The sequence below is a fragment of the Heptranchias perlo genome, chromosome 7 (genome assembly GCF_035084215.1).
Source record: "Heptranchias perlo isolate sHepPer1 chromosome 7, sHepPer1.hap1, whole genome shotgun sequence".
NCBI classification, from domain to species: Eukaryota; Metazoa; Chordata; class Chondrichthyes; order Hexanchiformes; family Hexanchidae; genus Heptranchias; species Heptranchias perlo.
Genome location: NC_090331.1, coordinates 93,139,811 through 93,156,332, shown reverse-complemented (window position 1 = coordinate 93,156,332; position 16,522 = coordinate 93,139,811). Strand labels below are relative to the sequence as shown.

The window sequence follows — 16,522 nt, the reverse complement described above, 5'->3', positions numbered from 1 at the left end:
AATGTCCAGTCCATACTGACGGGATGAAAGCCTCTTCTCTCTGCCAGGTTTAAGGGTTCTAATGACATTACTGTCGGCAGTCTTGACCCAGCTCCCAGTCGGGCTGGGCCTACAACATAAAACAAACCACAGACTGCCACTCAACTGCCAGTATCATTGTGGCTGATGTGGGAATCAGTTGTCAGTGTGGTGCAGTGTAGGTAGTATTCTGAGGTTAGAGTTAAGGCACGTTGCAGGGGTAGAGTAGTGGGGGATTTACTCTGTATTCAGCAGCAATATTCTTGACCCGGGTGTGCTTGATGTTGACAGTGGGTGCAAGAAAATGGAAACGTATTCTTTTATGTAGCACTGGTACCCTAATCCGATGAGTACAAAACGTTATATAAATTGAGTAAGGAATCTGCTGTGGTGGATTGAGAATTGGTTGAATGCCTGGAGGTAGTATTCCGCTGTCACTGGATCTGGATCTGCTTGGAGACTGGTACCAATAGTGTCTCTCAGGGATCAATGTTAGGACCTTTGCTATTTAATGATCTAGGTGCAGGTGTTGGGGAAATGATCTGCAAGTTTGCAGAGGCCACCAAGATATGTATGAGAGTTAGGACTGTAGGGGATGCTTGACTACTACAGGCAAATCTGGGTATGATAAGTGATTGGGCCCGTGTTTGGTAAATTATGTTTGACTTAGAAAAGTGTAGTGTTATGTATGTGGGCAGGTCAAATGCTAAACATACGAAAACCCTACAGGGAAAATAACTAAAGACAGGTGAAAGAAAGTGATCTGGCTGTTTTAGCGCTCAATCTCTAAAAGTTCATGACCAATGCCATGAAGCGATAACTAAAGCGAACAGGGTTCATGATTGTATTGACAGGACAATTCACTATAAAACAAAGCATACCATTTTTTTCCACATACAAGACCTTGGTTAGGTCTCAGTTAGAATACTGTGCCCAGTTTTGGCCTCCTTACAGGGTGGTCGATATTGAGGCTTTGGAAAGGGTGCAGAGGAGGGTTACAAGATTAATTCCCAGTTTAAAATACCTCAGTTACCCAGGTAGGCTTAATGAGCTGGGTCTCTATACTTTAGAGAAGTGTAGACTGAGGGGTGATTTGATTGACGTTTATAAAATAAGGAAGGGACTAGATTGTGTTTATGTATCATAATAGCATCATAGTATGTTACAGCACAGAAGGAGGCCATTTGGCCCATCGTGCCTGTGCAGGCTCCTTGAAAGAGCTATCCAATTAATCCCTTAATCCCAACAGTTTCTTCTTATTTACTCTATCAAAACCGTTCATGATCTTGAACATTTCTATCAAATCTTCTCCGCTGTAAGGAGAACAACCCCAGCTTCTCCAGTCTCTCCACACAACTGAAGTCCCTCATCCTTGGTACCATTCTAGTAAATCTCTTCTGCATTCTCTTAAAGGCTTTGACATCCTTCCTAAAGTATAGTGCCCAGAATTGAACACAATACTCCAGCTGACGTCCAACCAATGTTTTATGAAGGTTTAGCATAACTTCCTTGCTCTATGTCTCTATTAATGAAGCCCAGAATCCCACGTGCTTTTTTAACAGCCTTCTCAACTTGTCTTGCCTCCTTCAAAGATTTGTGTACATACACCCCCAGGAATCTCTGTTCCTTTACCCCCTTTAAAGTTGTACCATTTAGTTTATATTGCGTCTCCTAATTCTTGTAGACCAATTATTTGAATTGGATAGGTCAGAGAGGACTTATAATTTATGTTAGTGCAGAACTAGGTTAGATGTTAGGTGGTTCTTCTTTCCCCACAGAATGGTCGACCTGCGGACTAGGCTGCCAGCTCATATTGTGGATGCTGATTCGCTGAATTCGTCCAAGTGAGAGCTGGACCTGTTTCTGGCTGGGGCGGAGATCACCTCGTACAAGAGGTAGGTATCCTGTAATATATATTAGTGTCTATGTCGTCTCCTGGACTATCTTTGATTGCATAAGGGGGTTGAAAAGGAATTTTCCAGTGTTTTTTTTCCTTAATTAGCCTGGGCTTTTATCTGGAGAGTACATGGATCCTGGTGAATGTAGAGAGTATGTATTGTGAGGCGTCACAACAGTGTAATAGGCCGGATGAGCCTGTTGGTCTTTACCCGTGTGTCATTTTCATATGGTTGTTAGTAACTATAGTTATTTCATGAAAGGGCGGGATTTCCGTCTGCGTTGTCAGTGGTAAGCTTTGGCTATCAGGCGCACATATTGGCAAATCATGGGCACGTTTCCCTCAATTACTCAGATGGAAGATATTGGGCAGAGCAGCAGTGGTTTCCTAATATGCACATCTAGTGGGCGAGGCTTCCTATTGCCATTGCAAATTCATAAAATCGCCCCAAGAATATTCACTGTATTCTCATTGACAATGACCTGTGTTAGTTTCCACAATACATAGAATAAGCTATAAATAACACATTGGGCCTGAAATGACTCTGCGATGCCAGTGTATGAATGCTTAACGGGTTTGTCTGAAAAGCCCTCACTTTTATTTTAAATGGGTTAATGCCTCTTCTAAAATAGCAGAGGAAGGGTTTTCTGTCTAAAGCATTAAGTGTTCATAAGGCAGTGTCCCACAGCACTGTTTTGGGCCCAATGTGTTTAAAATCTTTGCATCTTTGCAAAACTCTTGCAAGAATTTTTGCCTGCTGCATGTCCCCAGGCAGCTCGCCGGTGAAGAGGATTTCAGTTTTGGGCCGTTGTGTTGCCAGCAGCGACGCTCGGATAGGTCCTGGGAGAGGGGAGAAGCATTTGCAAAGGAGGTGGGGTGACCGAGATAGGGGGAGAAGTGATCAGGAGGGAGAGGGGGTGACCGGAAGAGAAGAAAGAAAGACTTGCATTTATATAGAGCCTTTCATGACTTCGGGATGTCCCAAAGCACTTTACAGCCAATGAAGTACTTTTGAAGTGTAGTCACTGTTGTAATGTAGGAAACGTGGCAGCCAATTTGTGCACAGCAAGGTCCCATAAACAGCAATTTGATAATGACCAGAAAATCTGTTTTTTTAGTTGTTGGTTGAGGGATAAATATTGGCCAGGACACAGGGAGAACTCCCCTGCTGTTCTTTGAAATAGTGCCTTGGGATCTTTTACATCCAATTGAGAGGGCAGATGGAGCCTCAGTTTAACATCTGACAAAAGATGGCACTTCCGTCAGTGCAGCACTCCCTCTGTACTGCACTGAAGTGTCAGCCTAGATTTTATGCTCAAGTCTCCAGAGTGGAGCTTGAACCCACAACATTCTGACTCAGAGGCGAGAGTGCTACCCACTGAGCCGCGAGAGAGAAAGAAGGGGGAAGGGGGGACATCAGTCCCCAGATGTTAGTGAGGAAGACTTTGAAGGGTCGACTGGGCTAGGTGTGTCTTTGTCGTGTCCGAATTCGATGCTTAGGTCGCAGCCGAGTGGTCAGTCCGATTTGATTCTTGTTTTTCTTTCTAGCAGTATTGATACAACTGAGGGGCATGCTAGGCCACTTCAAAGGGCAGTTAAGAGTCAACCACATTGGTGTGGGACTGGAGTCATGTATAGGCCAGACCGGGTAAGGACGGCAGGTTTTCTTCCCTAACGTGAACCAGTTTAGTGAACCAGTTGGATATTACAATATGTCACTTTACATGGCTTTTGAAGTAACATCTTCACCATTCGGGCGGTATTCTGATGGTGTGGATCGCCCGACCGTAAAAGAACCTGCCTGATTTCCATTCCACTGAAAATTGGACGGGTTCTATATTGGGCGGGCAATCTGATCTGCTAGATCAGGTGTTCATGGTAAAAATCTAACCCATGGTTCACTTTAGGGAAGCAAACCTGCCCTCAAGTCAAATTCTCAAATTGTCATGATGGGATTTGAACTCACGTTCTCTGGATTATTAGTCCAGACCTCTAGATTACTACTTCCAGTAACATAATCACTAAATCTGCCTGTTCAGATGGATGTAAGAGATCCCATGGTGCTATTCAAAGAAGGGCAGGGGGTTTTCCCGTGTCCTGGCCACATTCATTCCTCAACCTGAATCATCAAAACAGAATAAACTGGCCATATCTCTCATAGCAACAGTGACTACACTTCAAAAAGTACTTCATTAGTTGCGAAACACTTTTGTGCTGAGGATGCGAAAGCTGCTATATAAATTCAAGTTTTTCCATTCATTTTACATAATAATACCATGGGTTAGATTTTTACCATGAACACCTGATCTAGCAGATCAGATTGTCCGCCCAATATAGAACCCATCCAATTTTCAGTGGAATGGAAATCAGGCAGGTTCTATTACGGTTGGGCGATCCACACCATCAGAATACCGCCCAAACGGTGAAGATGTTACCTCAAAAGCCATGTAAAGTGACATATTGTAATATCACTCAAAATGACACAAAGTACCATTATGCCGGCTCTCAGGAAATTGGTGTCTAACGTCGATACAAAAGAAAAGCATGCCCATATAGGTAGCGCAAAGTCAATGGAAAAGAAAATAGGGTGTAGCTGAGTGTAAAACAAGCAGCCGATTCACTGTCGTCTGTTTTGCGCTGCAGCCCAATTCATCCCCATCATTTTCAAAACTTATATTGAGTGTATTGTGAGTTAGGCATTGGCCTGTTACCTCTGGGTCCCAGCATTCAAAGCCAATCCTGATAGGATGAGGACCTGTTCTTTGTCAGGATCCTTTGTGAAATGGACTTGGACAGTCTCAATCCAGTTCCTAAGTGGCCTGAACCCACAACACAAAACTGCTCCTAATTTGTCACTGGTTTGCAATCCAACTCAGAACAGGCCTAAGAATAGTTAGTGCAGGAAATAGAAAATGTGCCACACTGAGGTAGCAGGGAATTGTACCACATTGTTGAGCAGAGTAGAGGGTGCTTTACTCTGTATCTAACTTATGCTGTACCTGCCATGGGAGTGTTTGATGGGACAGTGTCGAGGGAGCTTTACTCTGTATCAAACCCATGCTGTACCTGAGCTAGGAGTGTTTGATGGGACAGTGTAGAGGGAGCTTTACTCTATATCTAACCCGTGCTGTACCTGAGCTAGGAGTGTTTGATGGGACAGTGTAGAGGGAACTTGACTCTGTATCTAACCCGTTCTGTACCTGCCCTGGGAGTGTTTGATGGGACAGTGTAGAGGGAGCTTTACTCTGTATCTAACCCGTGCTGTACCTGTCCTGGGAGTGTTTGATGGGACAGTGTAGAGGGAGCTTTACTCTCTATCTAACCCGTGCTGTACCTGCCCTGGGAGTGTTTGATGGGACAGTGTAGAGGGAGCTTTACTCTGTACCTAACCTGTGCTGTACCTGCCCTGGGAGTGTTTGATGGGACAGTGTAGAGGGAGCTTTACTCTGTATCTAACCCGTGCTGTACCTGCCCTGGGAGTGTTTGATGGGACAGTGTAGAGGGAGCTTTACTCTGTATCTAACCCGTGCTGTACCTGCCCTGGGAGTGTTTGATGGGACAGTGTAGAGGGAACTTTACTCTGTATCTAACCCGTGCTGTACCTGCCCTGGGAGTGTTTGATGGGACAGTGTAGAGGGAGCTTTACTCTGTACCTAACCTGTACTGAACCTGAACTGGGACTACTTGTCGCTGACACTGGCTGTCTGAAATAGAAAGTAACAACCTTCACTTTGATAAGCAAATAAAAGAAAAAATGCAAACCATATATATGTATAAATTTGTGAACTTGATGGTTTACCCAGGTGTCACCAGTAGTAGAGAAAAGCCCACCCCCCGTCTGGCCAGAGAATTTGTAAATTCTCATCCTGCCACAGTGATAGCTGGGTCACCACTAAATGCTCTGAAGGGCAAAAATCCAGACAAAGGATTATCAAAGATTCTAGGAGATTAACTACAAAAGAACAAAAAATATAATTCTCTTGGGGGCAAACAGAGAGCCGTTGCTAGCAGGTGTTGTACCCCACACCCATTAACCTTTAAAAACACAGCACGAGAGGCTGACAGTGCCTACACACACATAAAACAGATCAAAATTGCATTTACACAAACAGGCTCCATGACTGGTGTCAGACGATATCATTAACATAGGTTAGCAAGTCGATGAAGTCAGAGGCCAGATCGGGGAAATGATAATTGCCTCAGCCCACGTAAGCTCATTTAAGTTACAAAGATACATAGTTAGTAAAGCTTCAGTGATTTATTTTTTTTTACCTGGCTGATAAATTAAGCTAGTGGATTGTAGAATATTCACTTTAGCTTTCTAACGTAGGAAAAAGTGAAATAAAAAACAGAAAATGCTGGAAAACACTCAGCGGGTCAGGCAGCATCTGTGGAGAGAGAGAAACAGATTTAATGTTTCATCAACCCTGAAACGTTAACTCTGTTTCTCTCTCCACAGATGCGGCCTGAGCTGTTTTCCAGCGTTTTCTGTTTTTGTTTCAGGTTTCCAGCATCCTCACGCTGACGAGCTCAGTAATTCCACCAAGACTGCTCCCTGGATTATGTCATTGGTTTTCATCAGTTAAACAAAAGTATGCAGGGAGAAACAAAATGTGTATTAGGTTCCTTATACTCCATTTTAATGGCTGGATATTTGAAAAGGGACTCCCATTTGAAATGTAATTTAGTAGAAAGTAGATAGGAACATAGCAATAGGAGTAGGCCATTCAGCCCCTCGAGCCTGTTCTGCCATTCAATTAGATCATGGCTGATCTGTATCTTAACTCCATCTACCTGCCTTGGTTCTGTAACCCTTAATACTCTTGTGAGGAACATAGGAAAGGCGAAATGGATTATTGATTCCTCCCCTACATACATTTTATGCTTTGTTTTCTCCCTTCCTTCTACGTGAGTTCTCTACCCAGAGGGCAGAAGATTCTGCCACAGATTCTGTAATCTTTGACACTTTGAATTTCCATGGGGGTTCTCCCGCTCGTCTCCCACAACTTCCATGGAAGAGTCGTAGAAACCCCAGAGCAAATTTACGTTGATTCACAACAACAACAACAACAACAACAACAACAACAACAACAAATTGCATTTATATAGCGCCTTTAACATAGTGAAATGTCCCAAGGCACTTCACAGGAGCGATTATCAGACAAAATTTGACACCAAGCCACATAAGGAGACATTAGGACAGGCGACCAAAAGCTTGGTCAAAGAGGTAGATTTTAAGGAGCATCTTAAAAGAGGAGAGAGAGGTAGAGAGGTGAAAAGGTTTAGGGAGGGAATTCCAGAGCTTATGGCCTAGGCAACTGAACCCAAATAGTGGACAATGAAAATCGGGGATGCACAAGGCACCAGAATTGGACGAACGTAGAGATTGCAGTGGGTTATAGGGTTGGAGGAGGCCACAGAGATAGGGAGGGGCCGGGCCATTTTTGTGGCTCTTCTGCTGAAGTCATGGCAGACAGTCGGGAGAAACCTCATGGAAATTCACCCCCTGAGTGTCAAAGATTACATAAGTGGCCATTTCGCCAAGCTCTAGGGGGTGACTGGCGACAGTGTGGAACTGCACCTCAGCAAAGAATGAACATATCTGGGAGAAGACATGGCGAGAAAATCAGCAAGAAGAATAGTTTAAACTGACATGGCTTCAATTTTCTATTTTTCCTTCCAATGAGACATCTCGGGGACGATTTTAAGGACAAGAGGATGGAGCGTCCTGGGGTTGAGGTGGATACTTGGCCGTCCATCTCTCTGCAGCTTGAGGCTCGGGAGATTTCAACACCCGAGCTTCATTTACACGATCGGAGTCAGTGACTGATTGAATGGTCCCCTGCGGCAAGAAGAGGCCCGAGGTTTCCTTATGGGGCCCAGAGGAGACTGGTTCACAAGAGGAAAAAATACAAAAATGAAAGAAACTTCACTTACTGCGCCTCTTCTGACAGGTTTGGCCTGACAGACAAACCAGCTGGGCTTCCCCGAGCAGGCCTGGGATCAAGATGACGTTATCGGAGCACGACCTGCTGCCTTCCGCTAGTTGTCCCACTTGCCTGCTAAAAGGAACAGATTAATGTTGGGACCTGCAAGAAGGCACCGGGATCGGAGGGATGCCAACTCTGCTTGGAGGTTTCATCACACGACCTTCCACACCCAACCGCCCCGCCTGGTCAAACAGCCTTTTTTCCTCCATCTCCAATATTTTTAGAACTAATAAACGAAAGTGTTCAAAGAAAATTTTAAAAAATCACAATTTCTTTTTATGTCCCGATGATTTTTCTCTTGGATGTTGCTCGCAGCGGCGTCCGGGAGATTTATCTTTAATTCCCGGAGACTCCAAGACAATCCTGGAAGGTTGGCAACCCTAGATCGGAGGGGTCAAATCATACAGGGCAGTTTACACACCTGCCTGGTTTATGCTGGGCATCAAACAAAATTGTGCCAAGCTGAAGTTTTACAAGGAAATGCAGCTGTAAATAGGAAAGAACAACTGTTGCAATTGCCATGTCTTGTTTTATTGAAAATCTCAGTGAGTTATGACAATGCATTGGTTGGGAATTGAATTCTCCTGGTTGACAGTCAATATCACTGTGTATTTAAAGGCCCCATTCCTAGAATGAACCCTGTTGTTGCCTCACTATCTACCTGCGATCATAATAAATGTTCCAATCTTTGTTTTATCTTGAAATAGGACGTGTGTTTTTAATCAGTACTTTGTCCCCCCTACTGCAGCATTAAACACACTGGGACATTCATTGATATAATGAATTTATCTCGTTGTAAAACAGCAATGGGCTCCTGCAAAGAACTGCAAAGTGTCAAGTCAGGAAGTTGTAACCCACGAGTCTTTGTGAGGTTTGCAACTATTACATTCACACCACATCTTAATAATGAGTAAAAATTAAAGCATGGTAGGAGCCTTACTTTAATTATTTGAAAAGAGGTCTACTCCATTTCTTATATGATAAGTGTAAGGAATCTTACAACACCAGGTTATAGTCCAACAAATTTATTTTAAAATCACAAGCTTTCGGAGATTATCTCCTTCGTCAGATGATTGAATGAAAAGGTTCTCAAATCGCATATCTTATACGATGTTGGGACAGCATCACACCAATCATTCAATCATCTGACGAAGGAGATAATCTCCGAAAGCTTGTGATTTTAAAATAAATTTGTTGGACTATAACCTGGTGTTGTAAGATTCCTTACATTTGTCCACCCCAGTCCATCACCGGCATCTCCACATCATGGCTTATATGATAAGGTCATTCATCCAAACAGGGAAATCATAGGGACGTGATTCATTTAAGATTTTCATGTTACATGTGAGAAAGATTTCCCCTTTGCGTTAACAAAATCGTCAACCTGTTTTTAAGGAATGTTATTACAATTTAATTACACATGAGTACTGAAATGGCCCTGCCGGTGTGGAGCCTTGTTACACACAAGTGCCAGGCACAAAATTGGAGTTACTATGTTACAGCTCTATTTCCAGGCACGGTCTAGTGTGGGAGCATAGCATCTGTCCTTACGTGTAACAAATCAAAACCACATTCTTTATAAATGGGTTTACAATTTTGTGATACTGAACACAGAGGAAATCTTTTCTCGAGATACCTCCAGCCCCTTTCCTGCATCATGTATATATCCTTTTTTCATCCACTTCGGTGAAAGGGTTAGTAAGGTGCCCACATATGATTGTATGGAAGACTGAAGGCTGAGTCTGGTATGGGTTAAATTACTCAAAGAATGAGGAAGACTCTACCAGTGATAATTATCTCTTTTCCTCAGTCAGTTATCTTTCGCTCCCAGTCGTGTTAATTTAGGAGGTGGGTTTACCCTTTATTGTTGCCCAAAAGCCCGCATCCAGGATTGACCTACAAAACATGATAACCTCTTTTGCTGATGAAGGCAAGCTTTTGCTAAAGGAATGAGGATCATTCCAGGTGGCAGCCTTACAGATCCCATGTAACTTTTTTATTATTCTCCCAAGCCTCTACTCCCGACAGCTGGGATAAAAAAAAACTTGTTGATTAATAAATATACAGTAGATCAGCTGTAGGGAGTAGAGACAGAGGCACTGATCAGAACTCTCCCTGCACAATACAACTGATTAGTGCCCCTCTCTTTCTCACTGCTCCCTACAGCTGACCAATGCCTCTCTCTCTCTCTCTCTCACTGGTCCCTATATCTGATCAGTTCCCCTCCCTCTCACTGCTCCCTGCAGCTGATCATAGTATCATAGCATGTTACAGCACAGGAGAAGGCCATTTGGCCCGTCATGCCTATGCCAGCTATTTGAAAGAGCTATCCAATTAGTCCCAATCCCCTGCTCTTTCCCATAGCCCTGCAAATGTTTTCCCTTTCAAGTTTTTATCCAATTTCCTTTTGACATTTGCTAATGAATCTGCTTCCACCACCTTTTCAGGCAGCGCATTCCAGATCATAACAACTCTCTGTGTAAAAAAATGTCTCCTCATGTCGCCTCTGTTTTTTTTGCCAATTAACTTAAATCTGTGTCCCCTGGTTACCGACCCTTCTGCCATTGGAAACAGTTTTTCCTTATTTACTCTATCAAAACCGGACATGATTTTGAACATCTCTATCAAATCTCCTCTTAATCTTCTCTGCTCTAAGGAGAACAACCCCAGCTTCTCCAGTCTCTCCACATAACTGAAGTCCCTCATACCTGGAACCATTCTAGTAAATCTATTCTGTGTCCTCTTCTGCACCCTTCCTAAAGTGTGATGCCCAGAATTGAACACAACACTCTAGCTGAGGCCTAACCAATGTTTTATTAAGGTTTAGCATAACTTCCTTGCTTTTGTACTCTATGCCTCTATTAATAAAGCTCAGGATCCCATATGCTTTTTTAACAGACTTCTCAACTTGTCCTGCCACCTTCAAACATTTGTGTACATACACCCCTGCTCTCTCTGTTCCTGTACCTCCTTTAAAATTGTACCATTTAATTTATATTCCCGCTCCTCATTCTTTCTACCAAAATGCATCACTTCACACTTCTCTGTGTTAAATTTCATCTGCCATGTGTCTGCCCCTTTCACCAGTCTGTCTATATCCTCCTGAAGTCTGTTACTGCCCTTCACATTGTATACTGCATTCCCGAATTTTGTGTCATCTGCAAACTTTGAAATTATACTCTCTATACCCAAGCCCAGGTCATTAATATATATCAAAAAGAGCAATGGTCCTAATTCCGACCCCTGGGGAATACCACTGTATACTTTCCTCCAGTCTGAAAAACAACCGTTCACCACTACTCTCTGCTTTCTGTTCCTTAGCCATGCTGCCACTGTCCATTTAATCCCATGGGCTTTCATTTTGCTTACAAGTCTATTACGTGGCATTTCATCAAATGTCTTTTGAAAGTCCATATACACATCAACCGTACTACCCTCATCAACCCTTTGCGTTACTTCATCAAAGAACTCAATCAAGTTAGTCAAATATGATTTTCCTTTAACAAATCCATGCTGACCTTCATTTATTAGCCCATACTTTTCCAAGTGCCAATTAATTTTGTCTTGAATTATTATCTCTAAAAGTTTCCCCACCACTGACGTTAGGCTGACTGACCTGTAATTGCTGGGATTATCCCTCACCCCTATTTTGAACAGGATTGTAACATTTGCAATTTTTCAGTCCTCTGGTACCACCCCATATCTAAGGAGGATTGGAAGATTGTGGCAAGAGCCTCTGCAATTTCTTCCCTTACTTCCCTCAGTAACCTAGGATGCGTCCCATCCGGACTGGGTGATTTTTCTACTTTGAGTACTGCCAACCTTTTAAGTACCTCCTCTTTATCTATTTTTATCCTATCCAATATAGCTCCTACCTCCTCCTTTACTGCCACAATGCAGCATCCTCTTTTCTAGTGAATTCAAAGTATTCATTTAGTACCTCAGCCATGCCATCTGCCTCCATAAGAAGATCTTTTTTGTCCCTAATCAGCTCCACCCTTCCTTTGACTACCCTTTTACTATTTATATGTTTATAAAAGACTAATGGGTTCCCTTTTATGTTAACCACTAATCTATTCTCATACTCTCTTTTTGCCCCTCTTATTCCCTTTTTTAGATCTCCTTTGTACTTTCTGTATTCAGCTTTGTTCTCTACTGAATTATGAAACATACATTTATCATAACCCTCCTTTTTCTGTTTCATTTTAATCTCTATATCTTTAGTCATCCAGGGAGCTCTAGCTTTAGATGTCCTTCCTTTCCCCCTCATGGGAATGTGTCTACTCTGTCCCCAAGCCATCTCCTCCTTGAAGGCCTCCCATTGTTCAATTACTGTTTTACCTACCAATTTTTGATTCCAATCCACCAGGGTAAGATCTCATTTTAACTCACTGAAATTAGCCCTCCTCCAGTTAAATATTTTTATGCTTGATTGTTCCTTGTCCTTTTCCATAACTATTTTAAACCTAATGATATTATGATCACTGTTCCGCAAATGCTCCGCCATTGAAACATGCTCCACTTGCCCCACTTCATTCTCCAGAACGAGATCCAGCATTGCTTCCTTCCTCATTAGGCTGGAAACACACTAATCAAGAAAGTTCTCCTGTATACATTTCAGGAATTCCTCCCCCTCTTTGCCCTTTACAATGTTACTATCCCAGTCTATATTGGGATAATTGAAGTCCCCCATTATCATTACTCTATAGTTCTTGCACCTTTCTGTGATTTGCCTGAAAATTTGCTCTTCTATCTCCTTTCCACTATTCGGTGGCCTATAGTCTACCCCCAGTAGCGTAATGGCTCTTCTATTGTCCTTTAATTCTAACCGAATAGATTCTGTCTTTGACCCCTCAACTATATCATCCCTTTCCAGTGCTATAATAGTTTATTTGATCAATACTGCCACTCTCCTCCTTTCTTTCCTTCCCTATCTTTCCTGAATACCCTGTAGTCCGGAATATTAAGTACCCAATCCTCCCCTTCTTTGAGCCAGGCCTCTGTTATTGCCACTGTATCATCGTCCCATGTAGCGTCTTGTGCCTGCAGCTCACCAACCTTATTTACCGCACAATGTACATTTACGCACATGCACTCCAAACTCATCTTAGATTGCCTCACATTTGCCCCCTGTTTGATCCTTTCTATTTCTGAACTATTCTGTACTTTGGTGCCATTTATCTCTGCCAGTCCCCTGTGCACTTTGTTTGTCCTTTTTAATATTTTATTCTGGTGCCCATCCCCCTGCCGAATCATTGCCTCTCTCTCACTGCTTCCTACAGCTGATCAGTGCCTCCCTCTCTCACTGCTCCCTACAGCTGATCAGTGCCTCCCTCTCTCTCACTGCTCCCTACAGCTGATCAGTGCCTCCCTCTCTCACTGCTCCCTACAGCTGATCAGTGCCTCCCTCTCTCACTGCTCCCTACAGCTGATCAGTGCCTCCCTCTCTCACTGCTTCCTACAGCTGATCAGTGCCTCCCTCTCTCACTGCTCCCTACAGCTGATCAGTGCCTCCCTCTCTCTCACTGCTCCCTACAGCTGATCAGTGCCTCCCTCTCTCACTGCTCCCTACAGCTGATCAGTGCCTCCCTCTCTCTCACTGCTCCCTACAGCTGATCAGTGCCTCCCTCTCTCACTGCTCCCTACAGCTGATCAGTGCCTCCCTCTCTCACTGCTTCCTACCGCTGATCAGTGCCTCCCTCTCTCACTGCTCCCTACAGCTGATCAGTGCCTCCCTCTCTCTCACTGCTCCCTACAGCTGATCAGTGCCTCCCTCTCTCACTGCTCCCTACAGCTGATCAGTGCCTCCCTCTCTCTCACTGCTCCCTACAGCTGATCAGTGCCTCCCTCTCTCACTGCTCCCTACAGCTGATCAGTGCCTCCCTCTCTCACTGCTCCCTACAGCTGATCAGTGCCTCCCTCTCTCACTGCTCCCTACAGCTGATCAGTGCCTCCCTCTCTCACTGCTCCCTACAGCTGATCAGTGCCTCCCTCTCTCACTGCTCCCTACAGCTGATCATTGCCTCCCTCTCTCACTGCTCCCTACAGCTGATCAGTGCCTCCCTCTCTCACTGCTCCCTACAGCTGATCAGTGCCTCCCTCTCTCACTGCTCCCGACAGCTGATCAATGCCTCCCTCTCTCTCACTGCTCCCTGCACTGATCAGTGCCTCCCTCTCTCACTGCTTCCTACACCTAATCAATGCCCCTCTCTCTCTCATTGCTCCCTACACCTAATCAATGCCCCTCTCTCCCTGATCCTCTGTAAGGAGCAGTGCAACTGGAATTTTGATTATCCACCAATTGCCATTATCCATTGGGGGCAGGATGGAGGAGGAATTATTTCTTTGTAGCAGTCATTAACCCTACCAATACAATATTAAAGAGCTCAATCTATATCAACATATTAAATTCCAGTTCCATTTCTAAGGGATGAAGAGCCCTGAAGGAGATTGATTGGGTCACGTACAAATTCTCAAGGTTCCTCACCTGTGTAGGATTAGCTTTGGCAGGATTAGAAGTTACTTCTCTGTGCTGTAATTATTTGGAAAATCCTGAGGATGAAAAGCAATGTAGAAATCTTCCTTCCCAAAAGAAAGATAGGCTTTTGGGAACTGCTGCATTTGCTTTTGACCAGAATGTCTTCTTATTGAAGGTTGCTGTGGAGTACCTTTGAATAACCTTAATTTTGAAAGATGAATGTTATGTTCAAAAGTTCACTTTGCTGGGTAAATTCCATCCGAATTCAAGGGGTGCACTAACTGCAAACTTATAGAGAGCAGAGAACTAAGGAGTGTGATTGGCCTTGAAACTTTGCCTCTAGGAGACAATGCAGTCATGTGTTGAGGCCCCATTGGAGGTAACAAATGATGTTAAAGTCTGAAAAACATCATGAACTGCAGTTGAGAGTGAATATCGGTGGCTTTAATGCATGAATGCACAGTTTGCTTTGGCTGATTGAGATTGGTAGAGCTATTTTGTCTTGTGAGATCAACAAAATAAAGCCTAATGGTGGCAGAAGGCAGTGAATAAGCACTGAGCAGAAAGCCTACCAACTACAGTGAAAGATGGAAGAATAGGGAAAACAATTGAGGAGCAGCCATCAAATGGTGTTTGTCCTGAGGGGAGGGAAGAGAGAGGTCCACAGAACCATAGATGTTTATAGCACAGAAGGAGGCTTTTCAGCTGGTTCTTTCCTAGAATAATCCAAAACTAATCCTACTGCCCCACTCCCTCCCATCCCTCCCTCTGCCTCAAATATTCACCCAACTTGCCTTAAAAGGCACAGTGGTCTCTGCCTCAACTACTCCCAACCCACTGCATAAAGACATTTCTCCTAACCCCCCTCCCATTGAACAACGATGGTATGTAAAGGAAAGGAAGAAATATTCCTTTTTGAGGCTACTGAGCCAAGGGAATGTGACATCATTAACGGCTCACTGCAGTGAAAATTGTTCAGAAGATCACTCACATCACTCTTGAGTTCCAATGTCACCTAATGCCCTTATTTTACTGGTAGCTATAATTTGAATGGAAATAATTGCATAGTTTTTAAAGTTTTGAATAAGTGCAAAATTGGTAATGAACCAGTGCTTATATTGACAAAAGCCTTGCTGAAAGATGAATATGTTGCTTGTGAGCATATAAGGAGTAGATAAATGATTATTCTTATTGTAAACACAACCATGTCTATCCTGATGTGAATTGTGCAGCAATTGTGTTCTGAAGAAAATGATAAGAGATGCTTTTTGGAGTATAGCCCTTCCTGTATACCTAGCTACCAAACCCATGTCACCACGCGAAAGTAACTCTCACAGCGCAACCATCCTCAGCTTATTTGCAGTAGTATTCTTTGCAGTCTCTGTTTCTCTTTGCGTTTTAAGAGCTCGGGTTTTTTTACATGTGGAAAATACAGATACTGTAATATAGATTAAATCGCATCTTACCGTTGCTTCATTGTTCTAATGCGCTTATTCCTTTCTCCACAGTTCAAAGTCATTTCGAAACTTTTCCTTCCGGTTGACAGTGTCCCAGTGATAATGACGATCCCAGGCATTGCATCTACTGAAAGACCTAACCACATTAACCAGGCAGCTTCAAGTCATGCAAACTGAAAGAAGCTCATGATCTTATCCAGTAGAAAACTTTTGCCAACTTGTATTTCTTAACAGATGTACTATCAACTTTAAATTTATTGAAGCTTTCTTCTTCTCACATTTACAGTATTTTAACCCACATAAAGTACTGCTGGTGAAAAAAATATTCCCGACTAGACACCCTGCCCACACATCCTACTCTTGTGTAGGTTAATCTCACTATTAACCCTACTCTTAGTCACGTTCAGTATTTAGTAACTATCATCATGTACGGTCCTTTTAATACATTCAGTGCTGGTGACAAAGTTAGCAGTTTAAAGTGGATACCAGTTAATTACTGAGTAGTGGAGAAAGTCTCACTACCACAAGCAAAACAGCAAGATAGTGAATGGTACAGACACAGTCTACTGTGCATCATGCTAATTAGAAACTTATATCCAATTACAAGCTTTGTGTGCTTGCTATGGGTTTGGTTTTTCATCAATTTTCTTCTTTCTCTGTAAAGGCAGTGGCTTACGTTGAG

The 16,522-nt window shown here is 43.3% G+C and overlaps 1 long non-coding RNA gene across 1 annotated transcript in view; it reads right to left on the bottom strand.

The window, feature by feature from the left end:
- LOC137323962 (uncharacterized) overlaps window positions 1-16,046 on the bottom strand; it is a 39,587-nt gene extending 23,541 nt beyond the window's left edge. Inside the window, exons 1-2 of the long non-coding RNA XR_010963479.1 lie at window positions 15,850-16,046; window positions 7,853-7,977 (exon numbers count right to left, since the gene is read on the bottom strand). This is a non-coding gene — a long non-coding RNA (uncharacterized lncRNA). The remainder of the gene's footprint in view (window positions 1-7,852; window positions 7,978-15,849) is intronic.
- Between the last annotated feature and the right edge of the window lie 476 nt (window positions 16,047-16,522).